This window comes from Ailuropoda melanoleuca, chromosome 7, assembly GCF_002007445.2.
Source record: "Ailuropoda melanoleuca isolate Jingjing chromosome 7, ASM200744v2, whole genome shotgun sequence".
NCBI lineage: Eukaryota > Metazoa > Chordata > Mammalia > Carnivora > Ursidae > Ailuropoda > Ailuropoda melanoleuca.
Window position 1 is genome coordinate 137,068,273 of NC_048224.1, and position 21,261 is coordinate 137,089,533.

The following is a 21,261-nucleotide window of genomic DNA, read 5'->3' on the forward strand; positions in this document are numbered from 1 at the left end:
CGCCGCAAAAACACGAACATAAACAGAGCTGAAAGCAGTGTTGAAAATAAATGTCTTCATGTCTTCACGTCGTTATGAGGATTTCTGTTTTATGTCATGCAAACCCTACTGTGACGCTAGGCTTGCAAGATCTAGGAAGCAGTGCCTTTTCTTTCCTCTTAGGCTTCCGATTGTGACTGTTTCTATTATTCTTCTTACGTTAATTCTTTTTTTTTTTAAAGATTTTATTTATTTATTTGACAGAGAGAGAGACAGCCAGCAAGAGAGGGAACACAAGCAGGGGAGTGGGAAAGGAAGAAGCAGGCTCCCAGCGGAGGAGCCTGATGTGGGGCTCGATCCCAGAACGCCAGGATCACGCCCTGAGCCAAAGGCAGACGCTTAACGACTGCGCCACCCAGGCAACCCATCTTACGTTAATTCTTTAATAAATATTTTGTGCCAGGAATTCTAATAAGAATATTTATTCTCACTTTAGTCTTCATTCTCAAATCATTTCATTCCCAGAACAGTATTTATTTATCAGCAAGATTAATCATTTCTCCAGAGTCACATTGCAAAAAGTGAAAACTTTGTCACTTAACTCAAGTGTACATGGCCCCAAGGAACACGCTCTCTCCACGTTATATATCCTCCCAGTTAAGCCAAGCAACTCAGTGCGAATAGAGAAAAGCCTGAGTAATTTTGGTGATGCATTTTGCCTTGAATGCAAATTGCTTTTGTGCCTATAATCTTAATTTAACTGGATGAATCATCGAATCACGTTGATGTGAGCACTGAGTCTGAAGAAGGTGACACTGGTTTCAGCATTTGTCCCTGTACCCATACTTACTGGCCAGCTTCAGAATGTGGTAGTTAAGACATTACTACTTAGGACAAGCTGCTTAAATTTTCTAAAACTCTGTTTACTCATCTATACAACGGTTGCTCTAGACGTTAAGTAAGAAGAGATATAAACGAATCTTGAGAATAAGACTCACTAAAAAAAAGCAGCACTCTCCTTCCCCTCTCTCATATGTCTCCCTCAGATCTAGAGTGTTCCTAGACCCCTAACAGTTTGTACATTACATTTTAAATAATGTGTTTGTGGTGAGGGTGGCATTCAACCCCCAAAATTAACATCTCATAGTGGAATTTCAGGACTACCGTAAACAAAGGGGGAAAATGATAGGTTGTATGATACTCTTGGAACATTTTCAAATCTCCATCATCTGGCATCCGTTTCTTTAAAAGGTGTTGTGGGGGACGCCTGTGTGGCTCAGTCCATTGAGTGTCTGACTTTTGGTTTTGCTCAGGTCATGATCTCAAGGTCACAAGATTGAGCCCCAAGTTGGTTTCCGTGCTAGGCATAGAGTCTCCTTGGGATTCTTCTCCCCACCCTCTCCCTCTCTCTCTACTCCCCCACCTCTCGAGCACTCTCTCTCTCTCTCTCAAATAAATAAATAAATAAAATCTTTAAAAAAGAAGTGTTGTGGAAATGTAAGTTTGGGCTAGCATTCATTGATACAGTCTGGCTTTGTCAAGAAGAGAGGAAGCCTTTGGAAAGGAAAGAGCAGGACAAGCACACAGAGAAGTGAAGACAAAAATTTTCTCAGTGAAAACAGAAAAATTGGTGAGAAAATGGTGAAGAAATAAGCCATGTTGATAGACAGCTTTTTTTTTTGAAGACTTTATTTATTTATTTGACACAGAGAGAGAGGCAGTGTGAGAGAGAGGGAACACAGGCAGGGGGAGTGAGAGAGGAGAGGGAGAAGCAGGCTTCCCGCTGAGCAGGGAGCCCCATGCGGGGCTCGATCCCAGGACCCTGGGATCATGACCTGAGCCGAAGGCAGAGGCTTAACGACGGAGCCCCCCAGGCGCCCCTGATAGACAGCTTTGAATGTCGTGTTCAATATTGTCATTTTATCTCTTGAGGTCGTAGTGTTAATAATAATTTTTACCTCCGTTTGGTTTGATATGAATCGAATAGTCTGTGGATTGCGTCAGCCAGAGAGGCAGAGGCTGGCGTGGAAACAAAGGGTGCTTCATTACTAAGGGGCAGGAGCTGCTGCTTTCCCTGTCACATGACACTTAGCAAGAAGAGATCCGGAAAACATAGCATTCAGGTTCTATTTCTCTGGAAAGTGACAGTTGTGCATTGCAGTTGTCTGCAGATGGAAACCGTGCCATTCTTCCTCCAGAGATTTCAATATGTTTCCGTGAGAAAACAACGCACTGTCCCCTACCACACTTCGTCCTCCTGTCCTTTGGGGAGACGGTAGTTTATTTCAAGAGACCAAGTTTCATTTGGCCATGTTTCAAAAACTCTGGGATTCTATGAGGACCATAGGAGAAAGGACGTCCTTGTGCTTCGACAATGTGTTAGCTTGAAAATAGAACTCAAAGTCTCTGTCAAGTGCGCCTCTTTCTTGGGTAATCCTCTGAGAGCCATTATATTTCAAGTCAAAACAGAGCCAGGGAAGCATTTAACCTCTCCCTGGTGGCTCGGAGAGGTCTCTCTGCTGAGCAAGGCACTTATGTCCAAAGTGATATACACAAATGTTCGAAACCACCTAACGTCAAAGAAGACAGATTGTTGAAAGCATCTGACATATTTTGAACTTTGATGTACAGGAAATAGGCTGGTAGAAAGTGTCCTGTCGCTGAGTCTAGGAAATTGAAGAACCACTGAGTTGAAGCCTGAACAGAAAAAAAAAAGACAGGAAGATGAATTTAGCTTTTCTCTTCATCAATATACTATTGACAGGATGACTAACAATACAGCCCTCGGATGAGAGATTGTAAGCAAGGCTGACAGATACACTGGTGGGGTCTGCTCACCTGCTTTGTTCTCACAGGCTTCCCTTGGGTGGGGGGCACATCAGCTTTTGTTTAATGTAGTAAATGGCGAGTTGGTATAAAATCATTGATTCTGAAAGCTTCACGTCTCCGTCCATCAACAATCATTTTTAGTACATGCAAAAAGTATGTCAGACTCCCAGCATTCAAAATGGCAATGACATGGGTCCTCTTTCCAGTGAGCCCTCAGTCCCTGGGGTGCAGATTCCCTCCCCACAGACTGGAACTTGGTCGGCATTTGTGGCATTATAATCTAGCTCTTGACTTGTGAGTGACCAGTGGCCAGGGAGGATTCCCGCAGTATTATTCGATGACCCCCTGACACATTTACATTAGGCTTTGATCATCTGTTACTGATGAGACCAGAGGAGGAATCATGTAGAAGGGGATATTCAAGCCAAGGAGCAGGTCATGACCTCAAGTGCAGGCAGTCAATCGCTCATTGTTCGGATTTAACTCATCTCCTGAGCAATAGGCACTGTCTTGCTTGTGGGGACACCAAGCCCTGTCTTCAGCCATCTGAGGAGTGGTTACAGCTTAGAGCTCCTGGCGGTGAGGAACTCCACGACGCCATTTTATTTTATAAGGAGGCTGTGCTAGGCGTAAGGCTGCCTCGATATATTCAGTCTCCATCTGAGGGAAGGTGGTGTTTTTGCTTCCCTGACCAACCAAATCATTTTTAAGAAACTCTCGTTGGTGAGAAGGTGGTTCTATAATCACAGGAGACAAATCCATGAAATCCTTCGTTCCGGATACATTTTGTACTTATTGTGGTAAGAAAAGAGAACATGAGATGTACTCTCTTAACAAATCTTGGTATATAATACAACATTGTTAACTCTAAGCCCAGAGTTGTACTCCAGATTGCTGACACTCATTCATCGTCTTGCGTCACTGGAACTTTCTGTCCCATGAACAACTACTCCTCATTTCTCCCTCCCCAACCCCTGGAAAGCACCCTTCCACTTTGCACTTACTCGAGGTATCTAAAATAGTGCAACTCGTGGAAGCTCAGATATTTTTGAAACATAGCCAGCCATGACTCAGACCTGAAAAAGTATATATCCTGTCTATGTCTCCATAGGCTATTAAGTTGACGGATCACATGAACGGATTCAAATATGAGTTAACTTTGTTTCTTTGTTCATTTATTTAACTGAATTCCCTCCCCTGATTAGATGTTTTGCTGTTGGAAACCCACAGTCCTGTGCCTTACTCTCTGGACCACAGCGCTTGAAGACCCATCTTTAAAGCCACGGGTGGGATCGTGAAATACATTCTAATCGGCAGCCTGTTACATGTCACCCTGTTTTAGTTTGGGGAGGTGTAGTGAGGAACAAGACAAAACTCTCTGCTTGGGGAGCTTATAGTCCAGTGAGGAAGACAGACAGCAAGCAAGTTGAACCCATAAAGCACACAGGATACGTAACAGTAATACGTACTTAGGAGAAAATATAAAAGAGGGAGGAGGCATACAGAATGTCGGAGTCCAAAGCAGGAGTGAGTCCTGTCAGTTTAGAGATATAGAGGTGGCAAGTGTCACAGAGGGAGANGGGGGGGGGGGGGGTGTCTTCTGGTGGAAGGGGTCGGGAGCAGCGGGGGAGCAGGAGCTGGCCAGCAGCTGGCGGAGGGCCTGGCGTGTTTGGGGAACTGAGTGCTGGAGTGGAGGCCATGGGAGGAGAGGCCAGGAGGAGAGGTCAGAAGGGCCAGGGGAGCCTGTTGGGAGAGGGCCTGGTGGGGCTGGAAAGGAATTTGGCTTGTTCTCCGAGATGGGAATGTGTCGTAAAGTTGTGCACAGAGCATTGCGAAGATTCGTCGTGACAGGTTTAGACCGATGGTGATGTGGAGAATATGCCATAGAGAAGCCGAGACAGAAGCAGGCCGACTTCTAACTTCTTGTTAGAGTCAGGCAGTAATTAAATCGTGGCTTAGTGTTGGCCTTGCCTGGGGTGTTGACCGTGAGGATGGCGGGAAGACAACAGGACTTACTGCTGGAAGGAATGTGGGCAGGAGGGGAGGAGACGAGACTTGCTGGACTCGTTGCCTTGGCCTGAGGCTGGGAAAACTCATGGGGTGAGATCCCTGTGGCGGGAACGTAGAAATCTGCTTTGGGGCAGAAGTTTTTGACATGAGCATGATTCTAACAGGAGGGACCAGTCGACAGGTGGACTAATGGTTTCTGGACAAAAAGTCTGGAGTATAGACATACCTTTGGGACCCAGCAGCAAACAGGTAGCACCTAATATGTGTAACTGGATGATACCAGCTAGGGCATGAGTAAGATTTTTTTTTTTAAGCCTCATGAGAAGAGACAAAGAGGCAGAGACTGCAGCAGAGGCTTGGCCAGCCTGGAATGTTCGGAGCAGGCCTGGGGCAGCTCCTGGAATGTCGGAGGAATTCCGGGCGGGCCCTGGGAGCAGTTTCTTTCTATTCAAGCCTCGTGGTGATCACCTGGCGTGGGTAAAGGCAAATTGGGGGTCTGCCTATGACAGACCTGCAGAATCCAAGTCTTCACTGCGTGCAGGGGAGGGGGTGGAGGGAGCAGAGGTGAGGTGTTGGCTCATTAGTGGCTCTGCTGCTGCAAATATTCTGTCACGAATGTCACTAAGTACAGCTGCCTATCGAAATATTTTCCCACAAACTTGAGCATTTTATCGTGTTCTCAATTCTTTTATTCCTAGCACTAGGTTACAACCAGACAATAAAGTGTTGTTTTTTTGTTTTGCTTTTTACAAACAAAGGATATTTTCTGCAGGATTCACAGGAGTGTCAGACACCTGGTAAGCGATAAATGCTTCTTGTTAAGAGATAGTAATTTGATAGTCATGTTTTCTTTTTTTTCTTTCCCCAGAAATGATCACGGTCTTGGTTGGAACTCGGATTACAGATGAGGGTGCGGAAGGTATCTATCCGCACAATCTTCGCCGGCACAAGTGTATCTTGGTGGTTTCTTATTGAAGTAAAGTACTCTTTTCAACTGTATTACGGTTACTTCTTTGCTGAAAACAAAAATTAAAAAGAAAAAGCTTAACTCCCTTCCTAGCACCGCCTGAATGACATTATCTTTGAACTGTATTTTGACTCTGCCTCCTGCATTTAGAGAGTGTCCTGCTAAAAATACCATCTGGGACAGCTGGGTGGGGGATTACAGGAACTACAGCTGTTCTGGAGTAAACTTTTGATCCTTGTCATCAGAGGCCCAGTTGCTAATTACTACCATAGCAAAGGGTTTCTTTGTCTTTTAACAAACTGAAATGAAAGCGGCAGAATTAGGCCTTTCATGAAGCATGGTACTCTGCCACCATACCATGAGGTCTAGAAATGATGCGTCCGAATAGAGGACCTCTAGAGGAATTGACAGTTAGAAGCGAAAAATGAATATACGTAGCATAACCTCATAAACTGCTAGTGAAAGACACGTCATCGGGAAGCCAGGACAAGTACCTTAAGCAGATTCATAAATTCATTTACAACAGGGTAAAATACATATGGCAAACACAAATGCTGAGCATCCTGTCAGCCTTACTGAATTGATGTGGGCCCTAATTGAGTGCTTTCAAGTAACATTCATTGAGCACTGATGGCAGCCCAGGCGTTTTGCTGGGAACTTTAACATCCATGAGCTCACTTAATCTGTGTGACAATCTTTGGGATATATATTATTTTCCACTTTTTATAAGTGTGGAAACTTAGGCTCACAGAGGATAAAATTAAGAGTTACAACGTAAGGATACAAAATGAATATACCGAAACTTGTCGCATTTCTGTACCCTGATCATGAAGTAGGAGAAAGAGAAATGAAGAAAACGATCCCATTAAAAGTTGCACCAGAAAGAATAAAAGACCTAGGAATAAACTTAACCAGGGAGATGAAAGACCTGTACTCTGAAGACTATAAGATATTGATGAAAGAAACTGAAGATGACACAAACAAATGGAAAGACATTCCATGCTCATGGATTGGAAGAACCGATATTGTTAAAATTCCCATACCACCCAAAGCAATCTACAGATTTAATGCAACTGCTACCAAAATACCAAAAAACTTTTTCACAGAACCAGAACAAATAATCCTAAAATTGGTATGGAGCCAAAAAAGATGCCGAATAGCCAGAGCAATCTTGAAAAAGAACAAAACTGGAGGTATCACAGTCGCAGATTTCAAGCTATACTACAAAGCTGTAATAATTGATACAGCATAGTAGTGGCACAAAAACAGACATATAGCTAGATCAATGGAACAGAATAGAACACCCATGCTTATATGGCCAATTCATTTATGAGAAAAGAGACAAGAATATACAATGGGAAAGGGACAGTCTCTTCAACAAATGGTGTTGGGAAAACTGGAGAGCTACATGCAAAAGACTGAAACTGGACCAGCACACACAAAAATAAACTCAAAATGGATTAAAGACCTGAAGGTGAGACCTGAAACCCTACAAACTCTTAGGAGGAAACACAGACAGTAATTTCTTTGACATCAAGTTTAGAAACATTTTTCTAAATATGTCTTCTCAGACAAGGGAAGCAAAAGCAAAAACAAACTATTGGGACTACACCAAAATAAAAATCTTCTGCACAATGAAGGAAGCCATCAACAAAAGGACAAGGCTGCCCAGTGAATGGAAGAAGATATTTGCAAATGATGTATCTGATAAGGGATTAGTATCCAAACTATATAAAAAACTTACACGACTCGATACCGAAACAAAAACAAATAATCTGATTTAAAATGGGCAGAGGACTTGATAGACATTTTTCCAAAGAAGACATCCAGATGCCAACAGACACATGACAAGATGCTCAACATCACTCATCAGCAGGGAAACGCAGATCAAAACCACAGCGAGATATCACTTTACACCAGTCAGAATAGCTAAAATCAAAATGACAAGAAATAAGAAGTGTTGGTGAGGAATGAGAGAAAAGGGAGCCCTCGTGCACTGTTGGTGGGAATGCAAGCTGGTGCAGCCACTTTGGAAAACAGTATGGAGGTTCTTCAAAAAATTAAAAATTGGAATACCATATGATCCATTAATTCCACTATTGGGTATTTACCTAAAGGAAATGAAAACGCTAATGCAAAAAAGATACATGTTCCCCTGTATTTATTACAGAATTATTTACCATAGCCAAATTATGGAAGAAGCCCAAGTTTCCATTATAAATGAATGGATAAGGAAGATGTGGCATGCACACGCACTCACGCACACACACACACACTGGAATATTTCTCAGCCACCAAGAAGAATGAGATCTTGCCATTTTCAACAACATGGTTGGACCTAGAAGGTAGAATGATATGTGAAACGTCATAGAAAGTCAAATACCATATGATTTCATTCATATGTAGAATTTAAAAAACAAAACAAATGGGGGTTCCTGGATGGTTCAGTCGGTTAAACGTCTGACTCTTGGTTTCAGCTCAGGTCATGATCTCAGGGTCATGAGATCAAGCCCTGTGTAATGTTCTGCACTGGGCATGGAGTCTGCTTAAGATTCTCCCTCTCCCTCTGTCCTTCCCTGCCCCATTCTTTCATGCTCTTTCTCTCTACTTTCCCTCTACAAACAAACAAACAAACAAATGGACAACTAAAAAAGAGACAAAATATGTATTCTTAAATACAAAAAACGAACTGGTAGTCACCAGAGGGGAGGTAGATGGGGAGATGGGTGAGACAGATAAAGGGGATTAAGAGCACACTCATCACGATGGGCAGAGTGATGTATAGAATTGTTGTCACTATATTGTACACCTGAAACTAACATAACACTATGTTAATTACACTTCAATTAAAAAAAAAAAAAGGCTTTCAGGGATGCCTGGGTGGCTCAGTTGGTTAAGCGTCTGTCTTCAGCTCAGGTCACCATCCCAGGGTCCTGGGATCAAGTTCTGTATCAGGCTCCCTACTCCCTCTGCCTGCTGCTTCCCCTCCTGTGCTCTCTCTCTCTCTCTCTCTCTCTGACAAATTAATAAATACAATCTTTTAAAAAATAGTTTCAATTTAAAAACAGAATTGTAAGCAGTACAAACTAAGGACAAAAGAAGTGAGGGAAATTCACATGGTGTGATCGGCAGACCCATGCACCCTACGGAGGAGACTCCCAGGGCAAACCTCCCGACAGGAGGTCAGAGATGTCCCCTACATGCCAGAGAGAGGGCACATTGAAATGAACAGGTTGTGCTTCCTGAATCACAAATGGACTGCCACTACTATTTTTACCTCTCAAAGGAGGTGACAATGACATTCATGTGGCATGTAAGTAGACAACTGTCTTTATAACTCTAAAAGTATATATTTAGAAGGCATTGCAACAACAGCAAAATATCAAGAATGATGACACTCTTTGTAGAGCGCCCATACATTTGCTCTGAATTAATTTCTGCTAATGCTATTTTGCCGGAACGCTGATGCACTCAGCTGGGGCAGAGGTGTGGAAATGCCGAACACAACGGTAAGGCTTTTCTCTGAGAGCTCCTCGCTTCTTTTGCGTTGTCCCTAACTTTAATGGACCTGGTGTTAATGATGACAAACACGTAGGAAAATAAAAACAGTAATGACGAAATGGGCCTTGGAGGGAAAAAGGAAGCTCGTCTTCCTGTGCCGCAGACAGTTGACCTGCGACTAGGGCTGAAGATGATGTCTCCTACGTTGTCAGCCCTGACACCTGTGACGACCTTGAGTCCTAGTCCTCGACCGCCAGCCTCTGCTCAGTGCCTATCCGCCACAAGCCCAGAGTCTCCAGGGCCAAGTTCCCCACTGAGTTGAAAAGAAGAAAACATGGTTTGTCTTCACTCCTTCTCAAAGATCCTGTGAGAATCGAACAGGGAGGAAGCCTGGGGGGCAGAACCCAGATCTCCCAGGGTGGTGTGACAAGCAGAGACAGTCCCCGCCGGCTGCACATTTGAAACATTTGTGGGGGGGCTTTAATATTCCTAAGCCCAGGCCACACACTGCAGACCAGTTCAAGAAACTCTGGGAGTGGGGTCCTGGCATAATGCACTTGTTACGGTAGCCAGGGGGAATCTCCTATGTAGCCAAGGGATTGAGACTCATGGGGTTGGGGGTGAGCAGAGTACCCCTACTGCATGATGTTCTGTCTTCTGACATGCTTCCACAGTCATGGAGGGCAGGCTCCTCACCCCAGAAACCTCGGCTTAAGACATATCCCGACTCACACCCGATGTTGTAGCCTTCCCTCCAATGGATCCGCGCAGATTACAAGCTAACAGGGACCAAAGGACAGCTTGAGGCCTGACGAAATGACATACAGAGGAGAGATAACATGATGTCTTAGAGACGAACACATACTACACATTTTTTCCCCAAGAGCCAGTTCAAAATATGAACTGTGTGAATCATGAAATATTTCTGACCCATGGTAGAAATAGGCACCTATTCAATTTATGTGCATACCTCAAGATGCAATTTTTAAAATTTTTATTTCTTTATTGAGCTGTACTTGACATATACTTTATGTTAGTTTCAGGGGCCCAAAGTCATTAACGATCTGCTGTTTGTATATATTATGAAAAGGTTATCATGATAAATTTGGTTAACATCACCACACATGGAAGATGTTCTAAAAAGAGAATCCCAAATTTAGGGAATGGAGATAGTTAAGACATAAAAATAGACTTTAGAATCAGATGTGAACTTACGGATTGGAACTGCGCTCTTAATAAGGTGAGTCACTTATTCTTTGGGATGGATATGGGAGGCTGTCTGTATGGCATTTGAAGTTTTATAATTTTTATTACCTGAAAAAAAAAAAGTTTACGCACTCACTCCTGGAGCGCCCACATAATCCAAGGAGGTTTTAAAAACATACTTGAAAGAGAACGATTTATTTTGGTGGCGTCAGCCAGCAGCTACCTATTCATCAACGGAGAGATTAGCGGTGAGCAGTCCCGTTCACAAGACGGGAGCTTTGACGATACTATGTCCGAGTGGGTCGGAAGCACCAGGAAAAGCAATTTCCGCATGGACTTCGCCTTCCTCTGTCACGGCTCATCCAATACGGAACAATATTCCTGGAAAGTATACATACTGCATACGTATGACCACAGACGGCTGTCAGTCTTTGAAGGGGTCTCTCATTAACCTTTGGGTTTTATTCTTGGGAGGAGCAAACAGCACAGTAATCAGGGCAGCAAATGCTGAGCGCCTGAGACACTGTCTGCACAGGTCCGGTGAGGAAGATCGTGCAGATTTACGAGCTGCAATAAACCCGTCTGACATCCTATGCCTACCTGTCTGCCACACACCTGAAAACCCCTCTTCGCCCTGAATGGATGAGACAAGCACATACCAGAAAATTATTTAGCTAACCCAGGTCCCCATAACTGAGGAAAACTCGGTGAGTCCTGAGCTTTCTTACTTTTCATTGTCGCTTTGAGTTCTATCTTTCATAGCCTCGATCTGATCACTGAGGGCAGGCACGGGAAATGGACACATTGGAAGTCCCAGCTTGTAGGCACCCGCTGAGGGCACGGGTGGGGGGGCAGAGGGCATTGGGATTTTCTGTTGGAGGAAGGGTACTGAGTTTTCTGTCTTTCTATTCTGAAAACACACACCAGGTTCACGCAATGTTTGTTCAATAACAAAGTGGGCAGCCACCTTCTCGGGCAGAAAATAGGTCTGGGGACACCTGAGATAGAGTGAAGTGGGTTCCAGGCCAGAGCAAAATCAGGGACGACGCAGAGGAGGCAGGTGGGAAGACCAGCTGTGGACACACAGGGGACACGTGTTGGAGCAGCAGGTGAGAGTGCTGGCCGCCATTAGCACATTGTGCACCTGCGAGGTGGAGTGCAGGGTGACCACACCAGCTGCTTACATTACAGGTGGGAAAGGGCAGGCAGCGCGAGAGAACACATGCAGGACTCTCACGACGGGGCTGTGACACATAAGCCACCTGTCATTTGAGTTGCCATGGGGCCTTCGCGTGTGAAAGGCAGAGCACAGCGAGGAGCGATTTTACTCTTATTTACTTCTGTCTCCCCTACACTAACATATCTGCAGAGAGTGGACGAGTGTGCCTATATCGGTGTGTATTTTAGTCTACACAGTGTGCCGATTCAATACTTTGTTCCCACAAAGAAATTCAGTTCACGTTTCACGGAGTGACTGAGCGTGCCTGGATTCAGCGTGTGGGTGTGAATCCTTATAGCTCCGCCACTGCCCAGATGTGTGACAATTAACACCACCTTTCTGTGTCTCCACTTCTGCGTGTGGGCGACGGGATGGATGATGACGGTAACAAGCCACAGGGCGGTTATAAGGATTAAATACATGGATTCTGAAGAAAAACACTAAACTGGAAAATAATAGCAGCTACCACTTTCTGCAAAGCCTTTTAACCAGGTAGACTAATGGATACCATCACGAGGCCGCTGACTCGTTGCTGTTTTCCCATCCCGGCCGCTTCATCAAGGGAATTAGCTTGGGGCAGAGCTCTGGCTCTCGGGAGCACAGTTCAATTCATGGATTGCATTCATCTCGTTACCAGGAACGCAGCGAAAATGTGGAAAGCTTTTGTAAAATATATACTTAGGAGAATATCCGACAAGTGGTATGTATGTTTGGGAAAGCAAATAGCCCAGAAGGACTGAAAGAGGAAGCTGTCTGCTGATTCAGTGTTTCTTACTCTCAGTCTTTACTCCAAAGCAATAAATTCTTTCTTAAAGAAAAACGTAAATGTACAGAAAAAGGCACACATTTTCAGTGTCCAGGTGGACTTTGCAGAGTGGACACACCCAAGTAACTAGCAGCCAGGCCAAGCTGTAAAATACGGATGTCCCACCAAATGGCCCCTGGGCCTTGACACTGGCCTTGCTCACAAACACTGGTAATTGGCTCAGATATAGGACAACACGTTAAGTATGTTCGGAACAACCTAAGTTGGTTGAATCTACTTTTCTACCTGCAAAATGTAAGTACAGGGTAAGAATTTCTGTTGAAAAATTAACATCCAAATTAAGGAGGGCTGTGAACGTAAAAATGATTGCAAAGACTTTGTACAAAAAAACCTAAAATATCTCAATAATCCTTATGCTGGTTTCATGTTCGGGTAAATAAAGCGTATAAAAATAGTTTTATCTGTTTCTTTTTAGTTTTTAAAAATGCGGCTACCAGACATTTTCAATCAGACCTAGCTCTGGTCTGCGAGCGTCGTTCTGCGCTGACTTAACCATGTTAGTAGCGCCCTTGCCTGCCTCGTGCCGGTGGCTAGCTAGTACCACGATTAGTTATCTCTACTGGTCTTTGATATTCCACCATTTTAAAATCCCACATTTTATTTATTTATCCACTCTACTGTGAATGGTCCTTTGCACACAACCCCCCACACTCTTTTTTGTTTTACTGATTACTACGTTCTAGAATCTAGACTTCTATAAGCCTTCAAGGATCCAGCTTTTGTGGCATTTCCCTATTCCTACAATTTCTGTCTGCCTGTTGTTCTCCAGTTCTCTCCGGAGCTCGTTTGTTTCTTGTACTATGTGGCTGAACGGACACACCTCACCTTTTACCCGGATCCGTGGTGTCCCAGGCTGGAGTGTGACCAAACGTTTTTCCCTCGCCCAGCATGCATTGCCTGCAGTCCACCTGCCAAATTGTGCCCTGACTCCCACGGCTCCATCGCCATGCCCGCGCCTCGTCTGTTCCAGCACCGGCTTGAGTCAACATACCGATTTCTATTTTAGTCAGAGGGTCTGAACGGCTGAAAAAAGCCCCCAGACCTCAGCGTAACATAACACCGATGTATTTGTTGCCGCCTCCAGCCTTGGCTCGGCAGCGGGTGGCCGCGTGAAGCCTGCCCCCGAGCTCAGAGGTATGTCCCAGGAGAATAGGAAGGACATGGGTAGTAATGACCCCGACATTCTCTGCCGCGAAGTCCTGTTAAATCCCCCGCGGTGCCTTCTTATTGAATTCCTCTGCCCTCCAACTTTGGAAATGAGCACGCTTCACTCTTTGACCATTTATTCCCCTCTTTTTGGGAAATTGCTGGCAATTATAGATTGCACCTCCTGTCATGACGGTCTGTGTCGCTTATCTCCAGCTCTCGTTTTTATTTCCTTTTTCCTCACTCGTTTTTGAATTTGTATCCCAATTAAAGTTTTCTTTCTTGTTGTTCTTGCTTTTATTTTCTGTTCTTCGAGTTGTCTTCTGGGACATTTCATCTTTTGGCTTGGATTTTCCCCTAGTAGAGGGGTTCTCAAAATAACTGGTTCCTCTACTGTTCACATCGAAGAAGACGGTGGTAAAACAGCGGAATGGAGAGCGTATTTGTTGGTGGGCTAGACAGACTTCCCTCTCCGGTCATCGGAGAAGTGCCAGGACCCTTAAATATGGAAAATGGATCATCTTTATCCAGGGATTCTAAAATCACCTCCATTTTCCTTATTCTCCCCTCAAAATGTCTTCGGAGAATAACTCCAACAGTTCTCTGTGTTGTCTTGTTTAAGCTTTAGGTGTTCTCCCAACGCACACGTTCCTTGTGTTGTTTCCAGAGAGAGTCTGTTGACCTCATCCTCTTGCTCAGCCTCTTCCCACACCCAAAAGCTCTCATGGGCTCTGTCGGAGGACTGGCTGCCCCCTCTCGCCCTGAGACCCCTCCATAGGCCACTTCATCATCCGGATCTCCTTCGTCTACTTTCTGCCTTTGGTTACTGGGTCAAATGACTTGTCCTTTGATGGCTCATACCTGTGTGTCTTCCACTTAATGAGCTTGTGGATTTTTGCCCCCTTTATTTTCACTTACAGCAGATTTGGGAAAAGAGAGACTACTCTTAACTTGTCACTTGAACAGAAGTTCCAGGTTGTGACACTTAAATTGACCCAACAGAGGATACATCTTTTCCCAGAGGCCAGTTGAGCGGTAAGATGGAGTGAGGAGTCAGACAGTTGTAGAACATTACGCAGAATATTGATTTCACCGGGCTATTCGAGGAAAGGCAAGTGCGTCAGCAGTTCCCTGCTGTGTTTTGGTGTTTTGAGGCTTCATTACACTGTCTATTTGAACTGAAAGCTGGGAAATTACCTTGTATTCATGGAGCTCAGATATCAGCGTAATTTTAAAATGTGTTTTACATTAAATTTTATTTGGAGGCCAGTGATAAATGTTCTCTCTGGGTGTTCTCAATGGATTACAAGCGATTTATTTTTGGTATATTGATTATATGGGAAAATTCTCAGTACTTAAAATATGATCCACAGTTTCAATAATGGTGGTTTAATAGGAATTGTTGCCAAGTAGTTAATAGATAGGAGTGTTTGCCTAACAGGAGATCAAGTCTTGTTTTGTGTCCTCTATGGTAGAGAATACATTTTGTGCTTAGCTCTTCTGCCAGCACTTATTAGATGCCAGATATCTGACCAAGAGTTTCCCATGAAAGGTTTTGTTTAGTCCTCTCAATAGACTTATAAGTTAAAAAGGATGATTAACTCCAATTTAGAGATGGCAAAGTTGAGAACTAGAGGATTTATTTGCCTAGGTTTCCAGGGATGGTAAGTGTCGAACCCAGGACTGAAGCAGAGAATTCTGGGTCAGGGTCCACACTCGGGGCCGTCACACGGGCGTTTCTCCCCCATGCGTCGCAGTGAACCATTGTTATGATGTCTGCCACACCCACTCCATCAAGCACCATCTTCATGCTCTGCCGCTGTATTTCTACACCGCCAGTGCTACTGTGTATTTAACACTTGTCTTCTAATGCATTCACTTTTCTATTTGACTTAAATTCATTTATTTTGCCAAGAAAGCTTCTATCTCCATCTCAAAAGGAAAACGGTCATTGTTTGCTGTGTTGTTACCAGGGCGACAGTGACACGATTGAAAGAAAGACACAGATGATCAAAGGACTAGAATTTTATTTGGCCAATGATGGGAAATCAGAGTATGACACAAAACAGAAGATAATTTGGCGTATTCACAAATGGAGATAGATGGACTTGGCCGGGTCTCACAAACTTCCTATTGCTTATGAGAATTCTCTTAGGTCAGAAGCTTAGTTCTTCCATCCTGAAGGGTTTTTGTTTTGTTTTGTTTTGTTTTGTTTTAATGCCATCCTGGTTAGAATAAATGACAGGCCTGGGAAATCAGAGTATGACACAAAACAGAAGATAATTCGGCGTATTCACAAATGGAGATAGATGGACTTGGCCGGGTCTCACAAACTTCCTATTGCTTATGAGAATTCTCTTAGGTCAGAAGCTTAGTTCTTCCATCCTGAAGGGTTTTTGTTTTGTTTTGTTTTGTTTTAATGCCATTCTGGTTAGAATAAATGACAGGTCTGACTGTTCTGGAGACCCCAATTGCCTAAATCTCTACAAATGACTGGTGCCAGAAACCCCCAATGTGTTCTCAAGATTCCCTGCAGAGAAATGGCTCTCACAGCAAACTTGGGTTAATAGATTGAATCCAAGCTCAGTCCCCAGGTGCAGCATCTCATGGCAAACCCGGGCTTCGGGCCCACCTGAGGTCCTCTCCTGCACACGTGATAAGCGGAAGGTGTCACATAAAATAGTTTTACTCTGTTTTAGCTGGATGTTATCATCAATCAACGCTCTAAGCCCAAAGCTGGTCTGTCTTTTCTAGAAAGGGAGTTCAGGATCCTAATATAGTCTAACAGACAATGTGGACATATTTCTCAATTTTTTTTTTANCGCTCTAAGCCCAAAGCTGGTCTGTCTTTTCTAGAAAGGGAGTTCAGGATCCTAATATAGTCTAACAGACAACGTGGACATATTTCTCAATTTTTTTTAATAAAGATTTTATTTATTTATTTGACAGAGATAGAGATAGCCAGCGAGAGGGGGAACACAAGAAGGGGGAGTGGGAGAGGAAGAAGCAGGCTCATAGCAGAGGAGCCTGATGTGGGGCTCGATCCCATAACGCCCGGGATCACGCCCTGAGCCGAAGGCAGACGCTCAACCGCTGTGCCACCCAGGCGCCCCATATTTCTCAATGTTATTCCGTGATTTTAAAGAGAAGTGAAATTGGTAAAAAAAAATTCCACCTTGTGATGAAGCGATATTGAATGACCCGTGTGCGTGTTGCCTAAATTAGCAGAGGTACCTCTGTCTTTCCTGTCTTGCACTTTGAAAAACTCCGCTCAGCTCTTACAGTTCCTGAATCAACCAAACGCTTAGCCGACACAGTGAGACACACTAACAAACTATCCCATGAACCAGTCGGAGTTGGTTACCAACCATTTTCATTTTTTAAAAAGTTACATAAAGTAAAATTGACTTTTTGGGGTTCTATGAGTCTTTTTTTTTTTTAAGGATTTTATTTATTTGAGAGAGAGAGAGAGCCCAGACGGAGAAGGAGAAGCAGACTTCCTGCTGAACAGGGAGAACGACATGGGGCTTGATCCCAGGACCCTGAGATCATGACCTGAGCCAAAGGCAGATGCTTAACCGACTGAGCCACCCAGGTGCCCCTATGAGTCTTAGCACACATGTATTTTTGCGTAACCACCACAACCAGGGTACAGAACAATTCCGCCGCCCCCAAAATGCACTCATGCTGCGTCTTTGTAGGCAGAATTTCTCCCCACCCCAATGCCTGCCAACCACTAGTCTGTTTTTTGTCCCTTGAGTTTTTCCTTTACTAAAATCTTGTACAAATGAAATCACACCATATGTAACCTTTTGAGGTGGACTTATTTCACTGCATCTATGCCTTTGAGATTCATCTACCTTTTCAAACATACCTTTGAAATTACTTCATTCCTTTGCATTATGGAATCACACAGATGTACCAGGGTCTGTCCTTTCACCCACCGATGAGAGAACATTTGTGCTGTTTTTGTTTTTTGACCACTATGAATAGAAATGCTAGAGACATTCACATACAGATTTTATGTGAACGTAATTTTACTCCTAGGAGTGGTAGTAGGGTAGGTGTATGTTGGATTTTATAGAGATTGAGAGACTGTTTTCCAGGGTGGCCATGCCGCTCTGTATCCTCAGAGGCTGTGAGAATTCCAGGCGCCACACGTCCTCACCAGCCCTTGTCAGTGATTCCTCATTCCTTCACTAGTCCATTCACGCGGTTGTTTAAAATTGCAGCAATTCTAATGTGTCGTGTTATCTCTTTATGATTTTAATTGCATTCACCTAACAGCTAGATAAATTGAACATGTGTGCATGGGTTTACATATTCATTGGTCAGTGTCTATCCAAATTTTTTGCCATTTCTTTTATTGGGTTATTTGTGTTCTTACTATGCAGTGTGGAGAGTTCCTTAAATATTTGGAATACAAGTCCTTTGTCACATGTGTAATTTGCAAATGTTTTCCCTTAATCTGTCTTTTCATTTCTTTAACGGTGCCTCTCGCCGAGCAAACATTTTTAATTTTGATGAACTCCAATTTATTTTTCTTTTATCAATTTTGCGTTTGGTGTTGTATTTAAGCATTCCTTGCCTAACACAATGTCACCAATTTTTCTGTTTTCTTGTAAAAAGTGACGGTTTTATCTTTTATGTTAATTATATCACCCATTTTGAATTATTTTTTATAATACGTGAGGTTTATTTTGCAGTTCATTTTTTCAAAGCAACCTTTATTTATTTATTTAGAGACATTGTGTGTGCGCACACATGCACAGAGGAGGGGACAGAGGGGGGCAGGGAGAGAGAATCTCAAGCAGACTCCACACTCAGCTCGGAGCCTGACATGGGGCTCCATCTCTCAGCCCTGAGATCATGAGCTGAGCTGAAACCAAGAGTCGGACACTTCAGTGACTGAGCCCCCCAGGCTCCCTGTGGTTAGTGTTTGTTATTTTGTTTGCATATAGATACCCATGTGTTCCATCACCATTTGTGAAGAGATTTTCCTCCATTGTTCGCTTGTTCTCTGTTCTGTTTCACACCTGTGTGTCTGTTCCTTCACCGGTACCGTATTGTAGTGATTACAGTAGCTTTATGATAAAAGTTAAAATTGAATCCTTTAGGGCGCCTGAGAGGCTCAGGTGGTTAAGTGTTTGACTCTTAGCTCAGGTCTTGATCTCAGGGTCTTAAGATCAAGCTCCACATTTGAGGGGCACCTGGGTGGCACAGTCGGTGAAGTGTGTGCCTTTGGCTCGGGTCATGATCCCAGTGTCCTGGGATCAAGCCCCACTTCGGGCTCCCTGCTCAATGGGAAGTGGATTTCTCCCTCCCCGCCGCCCCCACACTCGTGCTCTCTCTCTCATGCTCTCTCCCTCAAATAAATAAAATCTTTTTTAAAAAATTTGAGTACTTTTGTCTATTCTAGTTCCTTTGCCTTTGGAATAAATTTTAGAATCAGCTTGTCTGTGTCTACAGCTGACCCAAGAACTCAGATCTTCACTTTCTCTTTCATCTGTGGTGACCTTTCCTCAACACCGACTACCTCATTATCCCAAGACTCTAACTGGAGAGTCCAGCTCCAGTCACTGCCCTGCTTTGGGTGGGGCTATCTGTTGTATCGAGAAGTATCTAATATTTTTCCAAAAATTTCTCAACGACTATTATCTAGTAAGTTCTGAGAAGGGAGACATTCTCCCAAAGTGAGTCAGTGTTTGACACCCAAGTGCTTGAGGGCAACTGCTGATCTTTAAACTGGCTTTTTTCCCTAAAAGTTTTGGAAAGATGGTGCATTGAAACTATCCCTGTAAATCAAGTGTAAAATTTACTGTGGATTTTAGTTATCCCAGGTGTGAATATTGATTTCAGCAGTTGTTAAAGAAATAAGTGCTTAACTTATCGATTTACTAAATGAGAAAGATCAGTATTGAGGGCTTAGTTTTTATTTTTGAGGTTCTGTTTTTGTTTTTGTTGTTTTTGAAAAGTACGTATTAAAGACACACATCACAACAGGCAAATGGATATTCTGCCCACGAATTCCATGTTCTTAGGTGTGAGACAGTAAGTCAACCACCAATCAAGCTTTCCTTAAAGAAATAGGATATGTTTCTCAAATTTAGTTTCAATTTTCTGGTTTATGCTTTTATGGGGATTGGCTGGTTATGATCTGTTGTCAGTGAGTTGAGTCCTACCCTGTTTCAATTTTTGTACCCACACTACATATTCAGAACACGTCTTAAGAAAAAAAAAAGTATCCGTTAATAACAAAAATGTGTAAAGACGTACTCTTCAGACACTCTAAAATTGGTTCGGGAACTGTCTGCCCTCCATTTTCCACTAGATGGTTGCACTGAAGGCTCTAGGGTATTATGCTCCGGCCCCAGGTATTTCTGAGATGCTCCACCTTCTAGAACATTCACAGTATAGTTGTCCTACTCTTCAAGCTTGGATATACTGCTGTGCTTGCTTGGGAAGAAGAAAAGCCAGCCCAGGCATCATTTATGAAGCACATGGACTGTAAGACACATGGGTTTCCTCGGAAGCCAGTGGGGCTGTGGGGTGTGACACCTCCTGGGAGGAGTTGCTAAGGCTAAGAACAAAAGTGTCCTTTCATATTGCTTGGCTGGACTGTTTCCACAGTCATTAATGGGAAGACAATGTCACTTTCTGTGAGTACAGTGGCTAGCTAATAGGAGTCAGAAAATTGGATATCAAATGCATACAATTTTATTTCTCCAATTATCACATACCCCTCTAAAATGTTCTCCCTTAAAAAGCTTACCGTCTAAATTGCAAAGTATATTTAGAGGGCATCTGAACGAAGTTGTGGGCTTTTAATTGACTAGAGAGCAAGTTTATATTTTAAGAATTTGAAAGATCTTACATACTTGCATTCGGATTCGTTAACTAGTTAAACCAGGTTTTCTCAGCTGTGGCACTACTGACATGTGGGGTTGTCGGGGGCTGTCCTGTGCACCGAGGGATGCTTCGCAGCACGCCCAGTCTCCACCCGTAGATGCCAGAGGCCCTCTGCTGCCTCCCCCACCAGTGATGACCACTCAGGAATGTCCCTAGAGATTGCTAGTTGTCCTTGAGGGGTAGGGAGCTGAACAGTCCCCAGCCGAGACCGAGGTAGATGACAGCATCACTGAGCTGTAACGGATGTTTGCACAAAGTTTGTGACATCAGTTTGGAAACAAGGTTTGTTAACAAAGGACAAGAAATGATGTTTCAGACAAATCATGTTAAAATCAGCACATTTACTTTAAACGATGTATTGAAATATCCCAATGCTATATCACTTTCCCATGTTCCAATCTCTCTTTATAAGCGTGAATTACATACAAATCACGTGTTGCCTATAAGCGCCAAAGTTATTTATTTATGTGATTTATTTTTGCCATAAAAATAAATTTTTATGTTTACTTTTCTGCACAGACAAGTGTATTTTTCTGGCTGCTGGATATTTCTATCTTTTGCTGAACTCCGTGGGGCATTATAGAGCAGCTGTTTGTGGGATCGTATGAAAACACTCGAGTCATTTTAGTTTAGAATCTCACATCTTCACATTCAGTGGTGCAATTTTAA